Source organism: Geotrypetes seraphini, chromosome 2, assembly GCF_902459505.1.
Source record: "Geotrypetes seraphini chromosome 2, aGeoSer1.1, whole genome shotgun sequence".
NCBI classification, from domain to species: Eukaryota; Metazoa; Chordata; class Amphibia; order Gymnophiona; family Dermophiidae; genus Geotrypetes; species Geotrypetes seraphini.
Genome location: NC_047085.1, coordinates 205,073,733 through 205,095,258, shown reverse-complemented (window position 1 = coordinate 205,095,258; position 21,526 = coordinate 205,073,733).

Below are 21,526 nucleotides of genomic sequence, written 5' to 3'. Positions count from 1 at the left end.
AGTGTTCTGGGAGGTTCATATGGTATTAAAAGTCTGTCTAGAAAAGCGGGTGACAACTGTTGTTTCTTTGCATGCAAGTTCCGGTGGCAGTTTGAGGTGGCAGTTCGGCCAGCAGGACTGAGGAGCAGTCTGAAGAAACAAGTTGTCCGGTTTTCTAGGCTTGTTTGAGGTAGAAGTTCTCTGGCTGTAGTTTTAACCTTAGCAGCTCCCAACACCTGCAAGGCACAGTGAGTACTGGCTGCTACAGCCTATAAGAAAAATGGGGGGGGAGGGGGTAATGGGGCAGGGCCATGCATCCTCTTTTTCCAGATGCAATATCTGGAAACCCTAAGCCAGGGGTAGGCAATTCCAGTCCTGGAGAGCCACAGGCAGGTCAGGTTTTCAGGATATCCACAATAAATATTCATGAGATAGATTTGCATCTCAATGTGCGAGTGGATTTTCTCAGCCAGCAGACTCTATATCCTGGAGAGTGGGCTTTATCTCAGAAGGCATTTGACTGTATTGTGAGTCGTTGGGGGCACCCGATATTCGATCTGTTGGCATGAACAGCCAATAAGAAGGCAGCTCAGTTCTTCAGTCAAAGATACGAGCCAAGAAGCGGCGGCTTAGATGCCCTAGTGTAGCCATGACCTTAGGCAGGACTTCTGTATGTATTCCCTCTGTGGCCCATGGATAGGCAGAGTCCTGCGGAGCATAATGTTGCACCCAGGGCTGGTAGACCTTTTCATGCCAAGGCATCCATGGTATGCAGACCTGGTCTTTCTAAAGAGGGACCAGGGTCTCAGGTTACCCTGTCATCCAGGGTTACTCTCACAGGACTCAATTGCCCTGGCAGATTTGGAGTGCTTTGATCTTATGGCATGGCTCTTGAGCATTCAGCCTTAGTGCACAAAGGCTATTCGGAAGTGGTTATTATCACTTTCCTAAGATCTAAGAAACAGACAACTTTGGCTGCCTATGCAAAAGTCTGGATCTGCTTCTAGGGCTGGTGTGCACAGAAGAGTGAGGACCCAGTCATGACCCCAATTCCTTTGGTTCTAGCATTCCTTCAGAAGGGGCTTGAAAAAGGCCTGGCAGTTGACTCCCTCAAAGTACAGATAGTGGGTCTTTCATGCTTCAGGTCCCAGATTAACAGAAGGCCACTGGCCTCTGACCCAGATGTGTCCAAATTTTTGAAGGGAGCTGTACGTCTGCATCCTCCAGTATGTCAGCCTTTTCCAAGGTGGAGTCTTGTACTGCAGACGCTCCTTCCCACCTTCAGTCTCCTTCAACTCCCTAATAAACGCTGACTCCAATTCTACCTAAACGGTCTCCAACTCTATCCCAGCCGACAGATCCTGGACTACCTATGAGCACGTATCTGAATCCCTGGTTTTCAAACTCTGCCTCAAACTGAAATCCTGCAACTGTTCCTTGGACCCATTCCTCTCCTACCTATACGAGAAAATTCCCGCATTGGCCATCTCTGCTATTACCAAACTCATAAACTCCGCCCTACATTCGGGCCTTTTTTCCCCAGAAATGGGTCATATTGCCTTGACCCCTCTACTGAAAAAATCTGACCTAGACCCTTCCACACCATCCAGCTATCGCCCAATAGCAAATATTCTTCTCTTAACCAAGATGCTATAGTCTATCATATCTACCCAACTCTCATCATACTTAGAGAGATTCTCTATTCTTCTCCCTTACCAATATGGCTTTCGTCCCAACTTCAGCACCGAATCCCTATTGACCTCTTTGATCTCAAAGGTTCAACAACTTCATTCTTGAAATAAGTTTGCCGTTCTCCTACAATTCGACCTTTCCGCCGCTTTCGACGTTGTCCATCACGACATTCTCGTATACCAACTCTCTGAGATAGGTATTAACTCCACAGTCCTTGACTGGTTCTCAAAATTCCTACGCTCTCGTTCTTACGCTGTCAACATGAATGGCACCTCATCCTCCTCCTGGAAACCATTATGTGGAGTCTCGCAAGGTTCACCTCTATCTCCCATCCTTTTCAACATTTATATGACTTCCCTAAAACTCCTCCACCTATCCCCACTTGAAACTATTTACACTTATGCTGACGACATCCTTGTCCTCCTGGAGATTGATTCGAACCTCACCAACCTTTCTGAGAACATAGCCTCCAATATAACGAACCTCCAATCCTGGGCCCGTATTGTTCAAATTAAACTAAACGAGTCCAAAACAAGACTCCTTTGGCTTGGTCCAAAACTTAACCAACTACCCTCCTCCTTCTCTCTGCCCTCTGGCTCCACTCTGCAGCTTGAATTCTCAAGCAATTTTCTGGGCATCACTATTGATTCTACATTGTCCTTCAATGACCACCTTAATTCCTTGGTAAAAAAATGCTTTTTCAGCCTTCACATGCTGAGGAAAGTTAGATCCTGTTTCCATCAAAATCACTTTACCGTCCTTGTCCAATCCATCATCCTTTCCAGATTGGACTATTGCAACTCTATCTACTTAAGCCTAACTAAGAAAAACCTTCATAGACTCCAGCGGATTCAGAATGCCGCAGCCAAGCTGATTTTCGCAAAAAGTAAATTTGACCATGTCTCTCCGCTCCTGTCCAAGCTTCACTGGCTACCGATAATCGCCAGGGTCCACTTCAAATGCGCCTGTCTAGCGTTCAAAATCCTACATGGGATCCTCCCTCCATGTATCCCTCTTTCTTGGAACTCCTCAAACCCTAATACCACCAGATCAACCCACAAATTAAAACTATCCTTCCCCTCAGCAAGAGGCATCTCCCAAAAAGGAAAACTAGGGACCTCCCTTCCCTTCAGAATCACCGAGCTCTGGAACAACCTTTCCTCCCCTCTACGGAACTTGTGCTCCCTCCAACTGTTCCGCAAACATCTGAAGACCTGGCTATTCTCAAAAATCTGATTCTTTTTCCATCTATGACATCCTAAGCCCTCAAAAAATTCTTCATACTTGGTCCTCTAACCCGTCATTGTAGTTCCTTTCTTTCCCATCTCCTGTAAACCTCTACCTTTCATTGTAGCTCCTTTCTATCCCATCTCCAAGCTCTACGAATGTGCCAAGCTCTACGAATGTGGAGATGATGCGGTATACAAACCTAAGGTTTAGTTTAGTTTAGTTTAGTCCTGCAGGCTCTCTGTAGAGCTCCACATGAGTCATTGGAGAAGGTGTCAGTTATAGACCTGACAGCTAAAACTGTGTTTTTACTGACGGTTATGTCAGCACAACAGGTGTCTGAACTGCAGGCTTTATCCTGCAGAGAGCCTTTTCTCAGATATTTGGAAAATGGGGTATCATTGTATGGTCCCCTCTTTCTTGCCGATTATCCCCTATCTGTAGAACTCATTTCCCACTGAACTTCGCTCCGAGTCTTGTTAAGTCACACTTGCTTATCTGTGTGTTCTGCCCAGATGGCTGAGTTTGTCAACTTGCAGTCTAGTGCTCATGTGGTCCTGTCCATGTCGAGTGGTCAAGAGTTCCCCACTCAACCATCTCAGAAATCGATGAAAGTTTTTCAAGGACCTCTAATGAAGATAGCCAGCTTTGGGGCATAGGCTCAACTAGGGGCCCTTTTATTTGGGCTACTTTTTGTATCTGTGGAAGTTGTTGAGTGGGGACCCTCCTTGAAATTAGACCAGTTGACATGGAATTACTCTTCTTTTTTTTCTGCTTTTTTGTCCTTCCCTTTTACTAAACTGATGGAGTTCCTTTCCTGCTCCTTAATTATTACAAACCATCTTGGTGATAATGAGGGGCGATCAATAAGACCTCAAATAAACACCAAACATAAACTAAATAGGCCTACAGTCTGATCTTTAAGCACACACAGTCCACCAGCAAAATATACCACACCAAAACCACAGACTCTAGGGGGTCTCTGACTTAAATAAGAATAAGAACCATTATAGTCATCCCATAAGGAGGTTGTGTTATCTAAATCAGTATTCTTCAACCTTTTGACACCTATGGACTGGCAGAAATAAAATAATTATTTTGTGGACCGGGACCAGTCGGCGGCTCAGCGGTTGAAGAACACTGGGCTAAGTCGTGGGCCAGACCCCGCCCATCTCCACCCCAGACCCCGCCCCCATAATAGAACTAATTGTAACATAATTTTTTCATTCATTTTTCATATATATATATATATATATATATATATACACACACACACATTATAATCTCATTAACAACACATAATGGTTAACCACAAAATTAAACTACACAAAGCAAACTATGCTTCTCAACATTCATTCCTCCCAGAAAACAAATAACCCCATGCAAATACAGGACTAAAAACTAAAAGTACTAATATATACAAACAAAACCCTAAGATTCAAGACTCTGCTTGCAGTACAACCCCAGAGAAAAACAAATAAATGCATTTCTTCCTGAACAGTGCAAAATACAGACAGCAGATGTAAATTCTCAAAATTGACACAATACAATCACTAAATTTAAAACAAAAATCAATTCCCCCTACCTTTGTTGTCTCCCTCCCTCCATGCTGTGCCTTACCTTCTGCCCTGCTCCCACCTGGCCATTTTATGCCGCCCCCAGTGTTATCTTCGGGCTGGCTCCCTCTTCTTCAGTGCTGCAGTTTACAAAGCTGCAGGCAGCAGCTCCTTGCATGTCCCGTGCCTCATCTGGAAGCCTTCCCTCTGACTTTGCGACATCAGAGAGAAGTAATCCGGTTCAGGCACAGGACGCGCGTAGGAGCCACTACCCACGGCTTTGTGCACTACAGCACTGAGGAAGAGGGAGCCAGCCTGAAGATAATGCCATATCGATTGCACTGCGGGCTGGCAGCTGAAGAACAGTGTCTCGTGGACCGGCAGGAAATTTCTGCAGACCAGCACCAGTCACATCTATACTGAGTTGATATGGTCCTGAATGCAGGAGCGTATTTGGCTAGTGAGGATCTTGAAAGGATCCTTATACTATCTCCACCCCCAACTTTTTTCAAATAGGGGACACAGCCACAAAGCTACAGTAGAAATAATAGCAGATTTACAGTAATTGTGCAAATTACACATAATCATTTCTTGGTCAGTATTATCTACCCATCTCTATTCATGGCAGGTCCTTACCACAAACAGGATTGGCACCTCATACTAGAACTAACTTGTACAGGTGACATCCGATCCTGTAAAATATTACATTAAAGAGATTACTTGAGCTCACTTAATATCACTCCATTTAGACTACAGTTTATTAATATACGTTAACAATAATCTGTAAGAAAGAAGTCACGGTTACTTCATTAAAAGGTTGTCATACATGAAAAATGGCCAAGGATGCACCTTTATTCTGTTTTCTATAATTAAACACCTATATGCAAATGCTTGACAGAGCACTGGTAGGATATTACTCCTGACAGTAGAAGGACATTGCATAATCTTCCTTGGTGAAATTCAAATCTAAACGTAAAACATTCCTATTCAAAGATGCATTTAATACATGACAATCGACATTTCAACCGAGGATGACAAATCACTTCCAACCTATTGTGTTTTCCCCTCTCCCTCTCCTTTTCAAATTTTTTCTCTCAATATAACTGGGTACTCCTTTTCCTGTTTTCCTCTTGGTTCCATGTTATTTAAGCTTAGCCTGTGAAATCCCCTCAATTTTAACAGAGTAGTTTTTATCGTTTTTACTATTAACCTTATTGTAAACCGTTTAGATATGTGTGATAGCTGGTATATCAAATAACTAGTAAACTTGAAACTTAAACCTTCCCTGGTCTTTTTGCCAATACCATATTGCTATCTTCTAACATGGTCCCTGCATCTCATACGTATACCATCTTTCATATCAAACTGCAGAAACCCTAAATGATTAATAATATTTTAATGAAGTGAAGAACTTTCCTATGGCACCAGCATTCTTACTGCTCAGTGATGTGGAATTCTCTTGCCATTCCTTGGATACCAAAACTTCATGAACATTTTATTTATCGGTTGGAATCTTTTACTTTAATTCTGTTCCTTTGACTAATCAATTTCTTTGACTGGGTGACCAAAGAATTGGATAGAGGGAGTACGCTAGATGTGGTGTATTTAGATTTTAGCAAAACCTTTGACAGTGTTCCACACAGACGTCTAGTAAATAAACTGAGTGCCCTCAGGATGGGTCCCAAAGTGACAGGCTGGGTCAGGAACTGGTTGAGTAGAAGACGACAGAGGGTAGTGGTCAATGAAGATCGCTCTGAGGAAATGGATGTTACCAGTAGTGTGCCTCAAGGTTCTGCTCTAGGGCCTATTCTTTTTAAGATTTTTATAAGCAATATTGCTGAAGGGCTGTCAGGTAAGATTTTCTTCTTTGTGGATGATACCAAAACCTGCAATAGAGTAGACATCCCGGATGGTGTGAATAACATGAAGAAAGACCTAGTGAAGCTTAAAGAATAGTATGAAATTTGGCAGATAAAATTGAATACTAAGAAATGCAAAGTCATGCATTTGGGCTGCAAAACATATAGGAACAGTACAGTTTAGGGGGTGAAGAATTTATGTGCAAGACAGAAAAGCGGGACTTAAGGTGGCCAAACAGGTTGAAAAGGTGACAGTGAAAGTTAGAAGGATGCTAGGGTGCATAGGAAGAGATATGGCCAGTAGAAAAAAGGAGGTATTGATGCCCCTGTATAAGACTCTCATGAGACCTAAACTAAACTAAAACTTAGTTTTATAGACCGAGTCATCAACCAAGAGAAGCTCAACTCGGTTTAGAATATTGTGTACGATTCTGGAGACCGCACCTTCAAAAACATATAAAAAGGATGGAGTTGATCCAGAGGAAGGCTACTAAAATGGTGTGTGGTCTTCGTCATAAGGTGTATGGGGGACAGACTTAAAGATCTCAATATGTATACTTTGGATGAAAGGCTGAAGAGGGGGGATATATGATAGAGATGTTTAAATACCTATGTGGTGTAAATGGGTATGAGTCAAGTCTCTTTCATTTGAAAGGAAGCTCTGGAATGAGAGGGCATAGGATGAAGTTAAGGGGAGATAGGCTCAGGAATATTCTAAGGAAATACTTTTTTACAGAAAGGGTGGTAGATGCATGGAACAGTCTCCCGGAAGAAGTGGTGGAGACAGAGACTGTCTGAATTCAAGAAGGTATGGGATAGGCAAGTGGGATTTCTTAGAGAGGAAGAGATCATGGTTACTGTGGATGGGCAGACTAGATGGGCCATTTGGCCTTTATCTGCCATAATGTTTCTCTGTTTCTATGTAATGAAAATGCAATTAATGCACTGATGGAATACATTTCATTCATTCTTTCTCTCTTTAAACAAGACTGAAACATGTAGTAAAAGGCATCCATTCGTACACTCTTGCAAACTTCACTGTTCCAGCCACTAAACAGGACACTACAAATTTTTTACGCATTTTGATTCTCATCTCACCTGCAGAAATCAACACACAATAGCATGGTAATGCAACATCTACTGGATAAGGAATACACATTATCATGCCTCTGTTTTCTATCCTGGGTGTTGCCCTGAGATTTGCCATGATCCACTGACAGTATCATTCAAAATAAGAGATATCCACACTCCAGCTGAATGAACTTTAAGATTCATGTACCATTAATAGTCTTCCTTTTCTTAGCACTTTCTTAGAATATGCCCTGGGCTAGGAACATTCCACTCCCTGGCAGATCAAATAATCTGTGAAAGCCAAAAATATTAAAAAGGATCCAATCTGTGGAATCATAGACACTTCATTTACTAGAAGAGAAATACCAATTACATTCCCAGGCAAAAATGCTATCCCGCAATAAACAGCTAGCAGCAACCTGCAAATTAAAATATGTTATGTAGGCAGTTACAGCATAATCCAAATAGTTGGAACCCTTCTTTTCTGTGTTTTTATAAATTTTATAATATTTTTATAGAATTAAAAAAAATTTTCTCTTGATTGCATATAAAATTAGATAATAAGTATGTCAAGTAAAGATGTACATTGAACAAAGGATTCCTTTTACAAAGCCTGAGTAGCGGCTGCTGCTGCAGTAATCGCTCTGATGTCCATAGGGATTTAATGGGCATCGGAGCATTTGCCATGTGGCAGCCACTGCTGCGGCTTTGTAAAAGGGGAGGGAAGGCCTTAATTTTAACTCCTGAAAATTTGTTCTAGGTCCCTTAACTGGCTAGGTCATCTCATTGATCAAAGCTTCATCATTATCTATACATGGTCCTTAATTAATTCCTCTGCTGATCCATGTTTCTGGTAGAGACCTATAAGAATATAGACTAACAAAACTCAAACAAAAACAGTCTCTTTCTGTCCAAAATACTACTACTACTAATCATTTCTATAGCCCTTCTAGACATAAGCAGCACTGTACATCAAAACACAGAAGAGACAGTCCCTGCTCAAAAGAGCTTACAATCTAGTCAAGACAGATAAACTGGACAAGAAGATATATCAATACACTGTGCTCAAGTGGGGCAATTGCAGAGGGAATGATGCCAGATATTGGTTTTTAGAAGGTGGGTTGGAGTTTGGAATTGAAAGCATCTTCAAAGAAGTGGGCTTTGAGTCTGGATATGAATACTGTCAGAAGCCGAGCCTGGCAATTGAGTCAGGCAGTTTGTTCCAGGCACAAGATGCAGCAAGGTAGAAGGGACAGAGTCTGGAGTTGGCTCTAGAGGAGAAGGGTACAGATAAGAGAGAGACTTATCCAGTGAGTGGAGTGCCCGGGGTGGGGGGAGTGTGGGGAAAGAGGAGAGATACTGAGGTCAGTGAGAGAAATTTGAACTGTATATTGAAATGCATAGGGAGCCAAAGAAGTGACTTGAGGAGAGGAGTAATGTGGGTGTAGCAACACTGATAGACTATGAGATGTGCAGCAGAGTTATGAACATATTGAAGGGGAGAGAGATGGTTTAGCGGAAGGCCAGTGAGAAGCAGGTTGCAGTAGTCTAGGCGAGAAGTGATGAGGGTCTTGGCAATACGCTCAGAAAAAAGGGTCTGATTTTAGCGATATTGTAGAGAGAGAAATGACAGGTTTTGGCAGTCTGTTGGATTTGTGAAGAGGAGAGATGAGTCAAAGATTACCTCAGTGTTGCGAGCAAAACAAGGCAGGGAGGATGAGGTTGTTATTAACAGAAATAGAGAATTACATTACATTACATTACTGGCTTATATTCCGCCTGTACCTTTCAGTTCTAAGCGGATTACATCAGAACGATAACTGGACATTTCCAGGAAGAGAAATACAAATTACAATTAAGGCGTAAGGTCTAAAGCAATTTTGATGAGTGGGTTCTAAGAGGGGGAGAGAGGGGAAAAGGAAGGGATTAGGACGTTTGGGTGAATTTCTTGAATAGTGGGGAAGAGGTGAGACAGGTTTAGGTGGAAAGATAAGGAGTTCAGTCTTAGACATATTTAATTTCAGATGGCGGCAAGCCATCCAGGTAGTGATGTCAGAAAAGCAGGTTGAAACCCAGGACTCAATGTCTGTCGAAATTTCAGATGTAGAGAAATAGATCTGCAAGTTGTTGGCATAGAGGCGATACTGGCAGCCATGGGAGAAAATTAGAGCACCAAGGGAAGAAGTGTAGATAGAAAAAAGAAGCCCTGAGATACACTGACCAACAGCGTGATGACAATGGAGAAGGATCCACCATAGCATAAGCTAAAGGTGGGATGGTGTTCATGAGGATGCCAAACAATTCAAAGGTCTCATGGTATCCTTTCTTAGAAAGAAACATAGGAGTCTTTTTACTAAGCTGCACTAAAAAAAAATGGCCTGAGCTTTCCCATGCACTGAGGTGACTTTTAGCGCAGCTCTATAATTGATACATTTATCATTTCCTCTTTTAATGGCCATGCACTAACTTCCTCATTATCATGTGACTATTGGCACGGGAGTACTTACCAACACCTATTTTCCAGACGAAACTCCCACACTAATTATGCACTAATTGGCTGGCACAGGCAATGTAGCTGCGCTAACCGATTAGCACAAAACACGCCTACTCTCTGCCCCAAAACATGCCCCCAGCACGAAAAAATTAAAAGTATTTTTCAGACTATGGGAAGCGCATACAGATCTAAAAACTACTGCAGGATGCCTGAGTGCACTCCACACTAGCGGTTTTTAACCTGAAGCATGCACACGTTAGTGCATATCGTAGCTTGGTAAAATAGCCTCCTAGTGAGCTGGATGTGGCTTCTAAACCACAGTTCCATCAGGCAATATTTTCTTCTCAGGGTAGAATCTTGGCTCCTCCAGCCAGCATGCCAGCGATTCACGGTTTTAGGACTCACGATTTCAATTATTCGCGATTTCCTAAAACCAGAATCACCCCCCACCATTCCCATCTCCCCATCCAAAATGGCTGCCGTGAGTTCCCGTAGTCTCTTGAGATACTACAGGAACTCAAGGCAGCCATTTCGGATGAGTGATCTGCACGGGGCAGGAGCGTAGGAAGATAGCTCCTGCCCCGAAAGACCGCTAGACCACCAGGTAAGGTACGGTGCACTTGGCTGCAGCCTTGGGTATTAATCAACTTAAAGAGGACCGCCCCTTCCCCTTTTTACCCTGGGACACACACGCACAACAGCTGCACCCATTTTATAGCTTTTTTGTCCCAAACCACTTCTCCCAGTATGGCTATTCCTACACCACCCTGATAAATCCCCTTAAGTACCTGTCTGGTTAATCCATCCTATATGACCATCTATGCACTGTTCTTCTGCTGCTCTATCACCTTGTTTAGATTCAGTTGCTGCCCCACAAAATGTGAAACCTCTGCCCCAGACATTAATGTACTATAGTAAAAATGAAGCCAATTCATTTTTCATTTCAGGTTAAGACGTTCCATAACATAAATAGATTTAGCTCATTCTTTTTTCAGCAGTAGCTCACGGTGAGTGACAATCGGGTACACTTAAGTATTTTTCTTTACCTGCACTATTTATAGTCTATATTTGTATCTGAGGCAATGGAGCTTTTCGTGGCTTGCTCAAGATCCCAAGGAACAGCACCAGGATTTGAACACTTACATCTGTGGCTTCTCCGCCCACTGCTCTATACATTAGGCAGCTCTTCCACTGGTTTAAAATATAGGGGGGTCAATATTCAAAGCAATTTAAGCAGGCAGGAGAGGCTCCTGGCCGGTTAAATCACCCATGTGGGACTATCCACCAATATTCAGCGGCAGTCATCCATATAATGCGAATATCCCTTCTAACTTAGGGTTACCAGACATCTGGGAAAAACCCGGACATGCCCTCTTTTAGATGGACATTCAGCGAATAACAAAAGGACTCAATACAATACAGTAGGTCAACATACAATACAATACGAGTCTGTATACAATACAGTACCGTACAATACTACTGTTTAAATACAGTACAATATAAGAAGTCTGAATACTATAAGTCTAAGTACAATACGTACCTGAGATTAAATACAGTACCAATACAATAATTCTCAATATGATGCAATATGATGCAATCGTGTAGAAGGGGGAAAGTTACATATAGATTGGGATCCATGGGTCATGAGTATCTGAGTATATCTTTAGAATTTCCATTTGAATGGAGTTCTAGGGGTAGCGAATAACTGAATATATGAGGAGCATCTTGGAGAGAAGAAGAAGGACGTTTACAGGGAGGGGAGTCCTAGTGAAGGGAGGGGACAGATTTATTCCAGTGAATTTTGCGAATAGGGCGGTTTTGATCAATTTGCGGAATGCATTGTAAGACAGATTGGGTTTGTTTATGTAGTTTATCAGCCAGATTTGCTGTCTGTTCGCTTGGAACTTAAAGGTTCTGTCCAGGAATGATTTGTATCTGCAGCCAGACATCTTAGGGTATGCAAAGATGTTTTTGCTTCTGGTCGCTCTTGTGGGGTTGTGGTAGGATGAAGTGAGACTGTAGGTATGAAGGTGCTAGACCCAGCTTGCCTGAAACAGGTGCAAGCAAATTTGAATAGTATTCGCGCTTCGACTGGAAGCCAATGCAGCTTTTTATAGTAGGGGCTGATGTGGTCGTTTTTTCTTAGTCCGAAAATTAGCTGAACGGCGGTAATTTTGTATTAATCTCAGTTTTTTTATTGTTTTTTGTGGGATGCCCAGGTAGATGATGTTGCAGTAGTCAAGAATGGATAAGATCAGTGCTGTACCAGCAGCCTGAATGATGTTGGGTCAAAAGTATTTTTTTATGGTCCTTAGTTTCCATAGCGTGTAAAAAGCATTTTTTCACTAGTGAGTTTGTGTGGTCAGTCATAGTGACTGATCCCACCCGGTTGGCTTTCCAAAACCCAGAAGTTTGCCTGGGTTTTAGAAAGCCACAACAAGCTAAGGCCACATCTGGAGGGCCTCCGAGCATGCCCTCCAGGCCCCATTGTGGGATCATGGGAGGAGGGGGAAAGTAGCAAGGGGCAGGGCACAATTTTGTGTCTCTCCACTATGGGCTCAGAACCCCGCAGAATTTGAGGTCTGCTAACATACCTGCCTGTGATTATCTTTAGTAATTTATATTTACCAATTTTAGGAACTTAACAAAAGGAGGAGACTAGATTAAAAGCCTTGACATCCCACTGCAGAAAATATCCTAGCTGTCCCCAATGCCCAATCAGTTTCCAGCCCAGTATCTGAAACTGAAATTCAGTTACTTAATCTAGTTGACCCTCAATCATTCATATTACATGGGTTGACCCAGTGGCTCAGTGGTAGTGTGCTGTGAACTGCCATACAGGAGACCTAGCTTTGACTCTAAGATGAACAGGCCTTGCGGTGCTGATAGAAGCTCTATTTTATTAATTTATAGCATTTATAATCCACATATAACAGTGGAGATCCCAACAAACATGAACAATAAAATCATTTTGGGGAATATACAAAATCAATTACTATAAAACACCAGAGGAGAAAGAAGAAAGGTGAAGACGCCAGACCAGAAGAGGGTGGAGAAAGAGAGTGGCAGAGATGCTGGACCCCAGAGCAATGGGATCAGAAGGTGGGGAGAGTTGCCACTCCGGGAGGGGAAAGAGGTGAGAACGCCCACAGAAGGAATGGAGACAATGTGGGAACAAAATGCTGGAGGAAGATGATGATAAAATAAGTCAAGTAAAGAGAGAGAAGGAACAGGAACAAGATAGCAGAAAAAAGGATAGGCCAATGGGAAAGTAATGCCGAAACACAGACTGTGTTGGATCCCTGCTTTTTACCACACATCTTTTTCAATAGAGTACATCAGTTTTGGTTATTTTTAATAAACTATTATATTTTACATATTGTTTTTATTTTATTTTTCTGTACTCATGCAGGTACAATATATTTTTTTGTTCCACTGTATTTTTACATCTTTTGTATTATGGATCTTGTGTTCCTCCTTTTGGTTTCTCCACTATTCTATAAAGCACCAGGGTGCAAAGATTCCATTACAGAATGCTAGTACAAACTCATACTGATGCACCTACCATTTACACACCATTACACCAGCCATAGGGTTCCTTTTACTAAGGTGCGCTATCGTTTTTAGTGCACGCAGGAAATTACCATGTGCTCGGTCTTGCGTGCGCAGCAATGTAGTGCGCGCTATTCCATGCGTTAAAGCTCTAGCGCACCTTAATAAAAGGAGCCCATAGTGTTGGCGTAAGTGCGGGTGCCTAGATGAGGCAGGGGTGTGCATAATTTACAGTATTCTGTAAGTTAGGTGTATAACTGAGAAACCGTCCTATGTCCCACCCATGCTCCACCCCTATGTACACCACCTTCAATTTTACACACTATTCCCCGGATTCTATATATGAGGGACTGCTGGAAAGTTCTCAGCCCAACCAACAAAGTTGGGGCAGTCTCCACTGAGGGTATACACTTTGTCCAGTGATTTTCTACTTTTTTTCATTTCATCAGAAAAGTACACAACAAAAAAAGTGGAAAATTGCTGGACTGTGTATAGCCCTCAATGGAGACTACCCACCTTTGCTGGTTGGACTGAAATTTTTAGTGGCCCCTCATATGACACCCAAGATGTGTGCCCAACTATGTCAGCTAATGAGTCAATAATAATTTGGTACGTTGATGAGAGCTAAAAGCCAAATATCTGCTCGGAATAACAAGCTTCTCTTTATAATGAGAGGGGTTGCCATGCAACTTATTTTGAGGATTTGGAAGAGCTGGGATAAGTTAAATTATACCTACTTTTAAAATGGAACGTCTGATGGCCATACAGCAGGGACATTACAGGAAATTTATGGAAGTTTGGGAGCCATTGACTAAATTCTGTAAGGAATGATAACTGATTTAATTTTATTGACCTTTAAACATACACATCCAGAGTGGGAGGGAGGGGGGGAGGAAGGAGGGATTTGCATTGGAATTTAATTCGGGGAATTTATGGATAGTTTCTTGTAGGTGATTATTAGGTGGGAGGGTGGGGGAAAATAATTGATCATTAATGTCTGTAAGTTTAATATGCTTTTCTTGTAATATTATACGTATATGAATTATTTGCTTGCACAATTGTAGTTTGGAAATTCAATGAAGATTAAAAAAAAATATATATATATATATATATATATATTTGTGCACACATCTTGCTATACGCTATTCTATAACAATGTGCGACCAAGTCCCAAAGCATGCAACCCAGAAGGGGATGTGGCCATAGGAGGTGCATGGGTGTTAGGGGCGTTCCTAAAATTGACACACATAGTGTTATAGACTACTGGGGATGTGTGTCCAAATTGGGTACACCTGGTTTCAATAGGCATTAATCCAGGCACCCAAATTTGGGGCACCAAAATTGGAACTCGGTGATATTCTATAATGGGCAATCACCTTTGAGCATCATACTTTTTTTTGTGCCAGTTTTTGAGTGCCATTTACTGAATCTAGCCCTATGTAGTAGAGAATAACAGGAGGACAAATTTTCCCCAACCCCGGGGAAACTATAAAGAGTTTTACCTCATGCAAAATTGTCATTTCTGTAATAAGACATTAACTATTGTTTCTGAGGCCCTCCAAGTACCTACAAATCCAAAATGTGGCCCTGCAAAGGGTTTGAGTTTGAGACCATTGCAATAACCGGATTTTGTCAGCCAATTTGGCTTTTCCTTGCATAATTGATTCTCTTTTATGTGAGACGTGCCTAAGATTTTGTTCCGATATCCTAAATAACTTGTAATGTACTTTTCAGAGGTAAAATAACTGAATTTATATTACTGGTAGAAAATTACCCTGGAGAGAACCTTCCCCACCTCTCCACCCTGCCCACTGTGTTCCAGATTTGCAAACCAAAAATCTGGTAATCTTATTCTATGATTTTGCAAATTTCTCCCACTCTTGGGGAGGAGCAGGATGCTGAGCTGGACTCACAGATCTGTGTAATATGCACAGTTCATGCCGAATCTAATGACTGAAGCTCCGGGAGGAGGATCCTGAGAGAAACAATGAGGATACTATATTAGCTTCCAACCTGCTGCCAAGCTTATGTACTGGTGATTAATATTATTGGGCACCAGAGCAAGGGCCTTTCAGCGTCTTCTGGGAGACAGTGCACCGCCATCCTGCTCTCTTCCCCAGAGACCAGATGTAATTATCCAGGGTGAGAGGGAAAGAATGTGGTTTCTTTTGGTGTCTTGTGGTATTATAGACTCGACGCAGAAGATAATCAGTTGCATGGTTACTGTCAGTAACAAGTCTGATGCTTTAAGGAATATTTGAAGTGCAATGTTGTGAATATGGGAGACTGGCAGCTAAGCTGTGACCTTGGAGCCCTTCCTTCTCTCCATCATTTGCAGTGTGAACTGGGACAAGTCACATAACTTCTGTGTCCAAGTTGATCATGTAAGCTCTTTAGATCTTGTGTTCCTCCTTTGTGGCTTCTCCGCTATTCTATAAAGCACCAGGGTGCAAAGATTCCATTACAGAATGCTAGTACAACCTCATACTGACTCACCTAACATTTACACACCATTACACCAGGTGAATTACTCGGTCAATATTCAAAGCACTTGGTATACTGATCTGTTGTCATGATACTGTTATAATTTATACCCCTGAATTACACCAACTATATCCAAGCAACTAAATACACTTGAGAGCCGTATTCTAGTCGGGCTTTCAGGATTTCCCCAATGAATATGCATTGAAAGCAGTGCATGCAAATAGATCTCATGCATATTCATTGGGGAAATCCTGAAAACCCAACTGCGAGCTTTGCATACAGTAACAGATTCAAGTACAGTACTTACAACTACACTTTGGCTATTTCTTCTGGTTTATTTGCATCTGAGCACAAGTTCAATTTCTACAATCCAACCCCGATCAAATTGTTCCATAAAGTAGCTTGTGCAGTTTATGATACTCGTGACACTCATTTTCAAAGCAGATGGACATCTCAAAATGGCCAAAAAAAGTCCATCTGCCAAAACATCCAAATCACAATCTTCAAAAGGCAGAATTTGGATGTTTTCCACTGCAGTTCATCCAAATAGCAAGGGGTGTGTTAGAGGTGGTGTTTTAGATGGGGCTAGGGTGGGCTCATAATTAGGATATCTTTCAGCGATAATGGAACAGGAAGAAATGGCCAAGGCAAAAAAGAAAAAGAAAAAAAAAAGGAGGGCATTTTTATCTAAACCTGTTTCAATCACATCCAGGGTACAAAAAGATGCCCTGATTGATCAACTGACCTCTGCAGGGATTAAGGCAAAACCTCTCCTTTGTATCTCAGTGGTTACTGAACTCTTCCCACCCTTCTTGGAAGTGAAAGTGATAGTGGATACTAGGCTCTATGACAGTTTGGGGTATTATGGCTAGGGTTACCAGATTTTCCCGAAGGAAAATTGGAACCCATGGACACGCTCCCAGGCCCGCCCAGTTCTGCCTGTGTCATGCTCCATTCCGCTACCCCCCCCCCCCCCATGGCAACCACGCATGCACATGCGCAATTTTGACGGGAAGCCGGGTTTTGAAAAGCCATCCGGACCCCTGGACATATCCTCGAAAAGGAGGACATGTCCGGGGAAATCCTCTTATGGCCATTCATAACAGAGCAGCAAGTGTAAGGAGTAGCCTAGTGGTTAGTGCAGTGGACTTTGAATGATAGGAACCAGGAATAGCTCCCACTTTAACTCTTATTTCTGTACAAATATGTCATCCCTCCTGGAAAACAGAAATACCCACTGTACCTGAATTTATGAAGACACCTACAAGTATAATGGATATTGTAGTGGTATACCTTTAGGTACAATAGGGGGGAAAGGGGGATGGGATTTGATATACAGTACTGCCTTTCTGTGGATACAATCAAACTGGTTTACATATAATATACAGGTACTTATTTTGTACCTGGGGCAATAGAGAGTTAAATGACTTGCCCATTGTCACAAGGAGCGGCAGTGGGAACCGAAGCCATTTCCCCAGACTTTCAGGCCACTGCACTAAGGTTTTTATCTGTTCCTGGAGGGCCCACAATAACATTAGACAATTACAAACTTTATAGAATGCGGCACTAAAGTTATTAGGACATAAAAGTAAATAAGATCGAGTTAACCCCTTTATTTACAGTATCATTGGTTGCTGGTCCATTATAGAATTCGATTTAAAATTTTAGCTTTAACTCATAAAGCATTTTATACTTCAGAGCCTAGGTGCTAAACTAAAACTTAGTTTTATATACCGGGTCATCAACCAAAGGAAGCTCGACTCGGTTAATAATAATTTTAAAAGCACTAAAAGATAACCAACAAGAATTTCACAAGAATTCATTTTCAAAGTGTTTAGCAAATATAAAAGTTTTTCAAGATTTGCAGAAAAATTGAAAAGGACTGGGGCTCCTCAGAATTAAGGGGAGTTCATTCCATAGTTGGGAAAATTTGAAAGCCAAAGATTGGCTAAAGATTTTGACTCCTTTAATTCCTTTTCTGGAAGGAAGGGAGAGTTTGAATTGTTGGATGCCTCTTGCATAGGAAAATCTGTAAATGTTCCATAACAGGGGAATAAAAATACCATATAAGATTTTGAAAGTAATGCATACACTCCAAATCGAACACTGAGATCTTTGCAGGACAATAGATTAGTCCTACCATCAGTAAATAGAACTAAATGGGAATCAACACATAAGGCGGCATACTTTTTTCAACAGTCTTTTGGAATTGATTCCTTTCTAAATGATCACATTCATTAATTTGAGAATTTAATTTTATTGTGCGGATAGACTTGAATGTATCCTAGATATGAATGATGGGAATAGGTCTTTTCTTTACATTATGGTATTTTCAGGTTTTATTTATGTAATTTTAATGGAATCCGCTGAGAACTTTTGTAAGATTTGGCGGAATATCAAATTCTAATAAGCATAAACATATAGTGGAATTAAAGTGGGATTTTTACCTGAGTCCTGTTATCGAAAGTCCACTACACTGACCACTAGGCTGCTCCTCCGCTCTCCAGGGACATCCGTGTGGCCAATTTTGTATAAATGATACCAGACAAACGTTTTTATGCCTGGTTTTTTGTTGGTGTTTATATTTTAGGGATATCATTTTGGATGTTTTCTAAGCAAGAATATTCTAACATTTTCGCTGTTAAAAATAGCAATGAGATGGATGGGGATTTTTGGACATTGTGAGCAGGCCTCCCAATTCGGTTCCACTTTTTGCATGCACTTAGAAAACGACAAGGCCAGTTCATCGCGGGATGTTTTCATGGGATGATTCAGCGCTGAAAAGGCCACAATGGATTGTCCTAGAGCCTCTTCCTGCATCCCTGATCTTCTATCTACCATCTCCATCCCTAATCCTTCCCCTTCTCCTCTCTCATTCAGTCCTCGCTGCCTCTTCTCTCTCATTTCTGAGACTGTTTTCCCCCCTCCTCTAATATCCCATTCCCAAATGATTATTCTTCTTCTTTTCCCTGATCTGATCACCAAGATCCCTTTTCTCCATTTTATTTTTTTTTTTTTAAAGTTCTAAAACCAAAATAAAAAGCCAAACAAATTATCCAGGGAAAATGGGTAGAAATAATCAATACAAACTACACATTATTTAATATGCAAATGTGCATTCAATTTTTTTAAAGAATCTTCACCATAGAATCTATCCCTCAGCTGTCACAAAAAAAAAATTAGCAGTAGTGTTTATATAGTCATTCTCTAAGCTGCTGATTCTTGCATTGCCAAAAACTGGCTACCCCGGATTGACAATATTTATTTTGATGCTGTGTCTGAAAGGAGGGTTTGAGTTATGACAAACCTTCAGAGTTCTCACTGTATGAGAGAGCTTCAGACTTCTGCAAACACTCGCTAGTATAGCAGAAATCTGCCTGCTATGTCTATATTTCTAGAGCAAAAGGAAGCATCACTTCTGTGACATTTCCTGTCCCCCGCATCCCATCCCACTTCCCCAAGCCAATAGGCTTGAATCTGTAGGTCATCACCTAGCTGCGGTCATCTGGTGGTGCTCTTTCTGCTTCTTGCCTCACATTCCTATTTGTGAGAACGAAAAGTTCTAGTTCTCCATTTTCTGGAAATTATTTTATTACCTATCAATGAATTACCTATCAATGTATTACGTTGCCCATAAAGTTTTGTGAATCTGAAATGACCCTCATCATGGAGCGTGCCATGCCTGCCCTGACATTCAGGCAATGCTGGAAGACGTAGAGGCTGGATTTGCCATACCCTTCTTTGCAAGCTTCCTGCTGAGTGGGAGGGGCAGAAGCAGCTGGCAGTCAGTAACTCTTCCAGCACAGACTCCCTCAGACAAGAAAGCACTCATGAATTGCTCTGATAAAACTGAGCAAAGTACCAAGCCCAGAACTTTAGCTATAAAAATATTATTAATGATTAGCTTTCTCACAGTGCAGGTCAAGAATAAACATCCAAAAGTTAGCATTTCACCATGGGCAACTCTGGGGGTAGCTACTCATCCGTACAGAGTACCAGCAGCTTTTCTGTTATCTGCCAAAATTGGCTCATGGTCCCCAGATCTTAGTGAAAAAACCCTGGCCTTGTGAGTCTGATTCAGTAAAGGGGCGTTCCAATTGTAGGCGGCGGTAGGCATCCTACCGCCGACTGGCAGCCAATTGGGACACACGATTATAGAAAAAATTCTCCCAAGGAAGGATGTCTATACTGTAGGCGTTTGTTGCAGGTCTAGGAAGACACATAGGGATACTTAAGCTCATCCAAGGCGGGGCGTGGGCATGGTTCCACCCAGAAGTTGTCTTGGGCGAGTTTAAGCATATCTACATGTCTCCCTAGAGCCACAACAGACGTCTGAAATGTAGGCTGGCAAAATGCTGGCCTATATTTCAAATCGGAAAAGTAGACAAGTGAGCTGATTGTGGCACAAGAACCCCTGATCAGTTGAGCTGGCATTACTCCTCAAAACTGCAGCTTCAGGGAGTCCTGGGGAAAATACCTCTGCTGCGATCAGCTGATCTGGCTGCATCAGAAGACCCCCCTCCCCCAACACCCACCCCTGAGATGGCAGGAGGGATGTCCATTCCCTCATGCCTAACACCTGCTGTCACCCACCTTACCCCCACATCCAAGATTGGCAGGAGGAATGCCCACTCCCTCCTGCCATGAGGCCCCTTCGATCCTTTGACACCCCACTCAGAATCCACAACACCCCTGACACCCCCAAACACAACTGACAGCTCCTGTATCCCCATGTACCACTTAAACACCGCCCCCCCTCCCCCGTACTTTTAGAAGACCGGCAAGAGGGATACCCAGTTCCACCTGCCAGCAGTCCCGCCTCTTCAAAATGGTAGGCCTTTCTCAATGCATCATGGATACACAGCAGAGGGGCCTAAGGCCTCTCCCATACAGGGTGGGGTGTCAGGGATTGAGGGGGCTCAGCGGCTGGAGAGAGTGGGTATCCATCCTGCCAATCTCAGATGTGGGATGGGTGTTAGGCAGGAAGGAGTGGGAATTCCTCTTGCCGATCTCGGGGGTGGGTGTCGGGGAGGTCCTTTGCTGCAGCAAGCTCAGCTGATCATGGCAGGGGTATTCCTTCCCCCCCCCCCCCGATCAGCTGAGTTGGCAGGACTCCTGAAGCCACAGTTTCAGGGAGTCCTGCCGGTTCAACTGATCAGGGATTCCTGTGCTGCAGAGAGGGTCCAGAGAAGAGCGACGAAAATGATAAAAGGTATGGAGAACCTTCCATACGAAGACAGGTTAGAAAGGCTGGGGCTCTTCTCCCTGGAAAAGCGGAGACTCAGAGGAGACATGATAGTGACTTTCAAGATCATGAAAGGCATCGAGAAGGTAGACAGGGACAGATTCTTCAGACTATTGGGGACCACAAGTACAAGGGGACACTCAGAGAAGCTGAAAGGGGACATGTTTAGAACCAATGCTAGGAAGTTCTTTTTCACTCAGAGGGTGGTGGACACCTGGAACGCGCTGCCGGAGGTTGTGATAGGACAGAGTACACTACAGGGTTTTAAAGAAAAATTGGATAAATTCCTGAAAGATAGGGGGATTGAGGGATATAGATAGAGGTAGAGATGGGATATAGAGAGAGTATAGATAGAGACCAAGGGGGA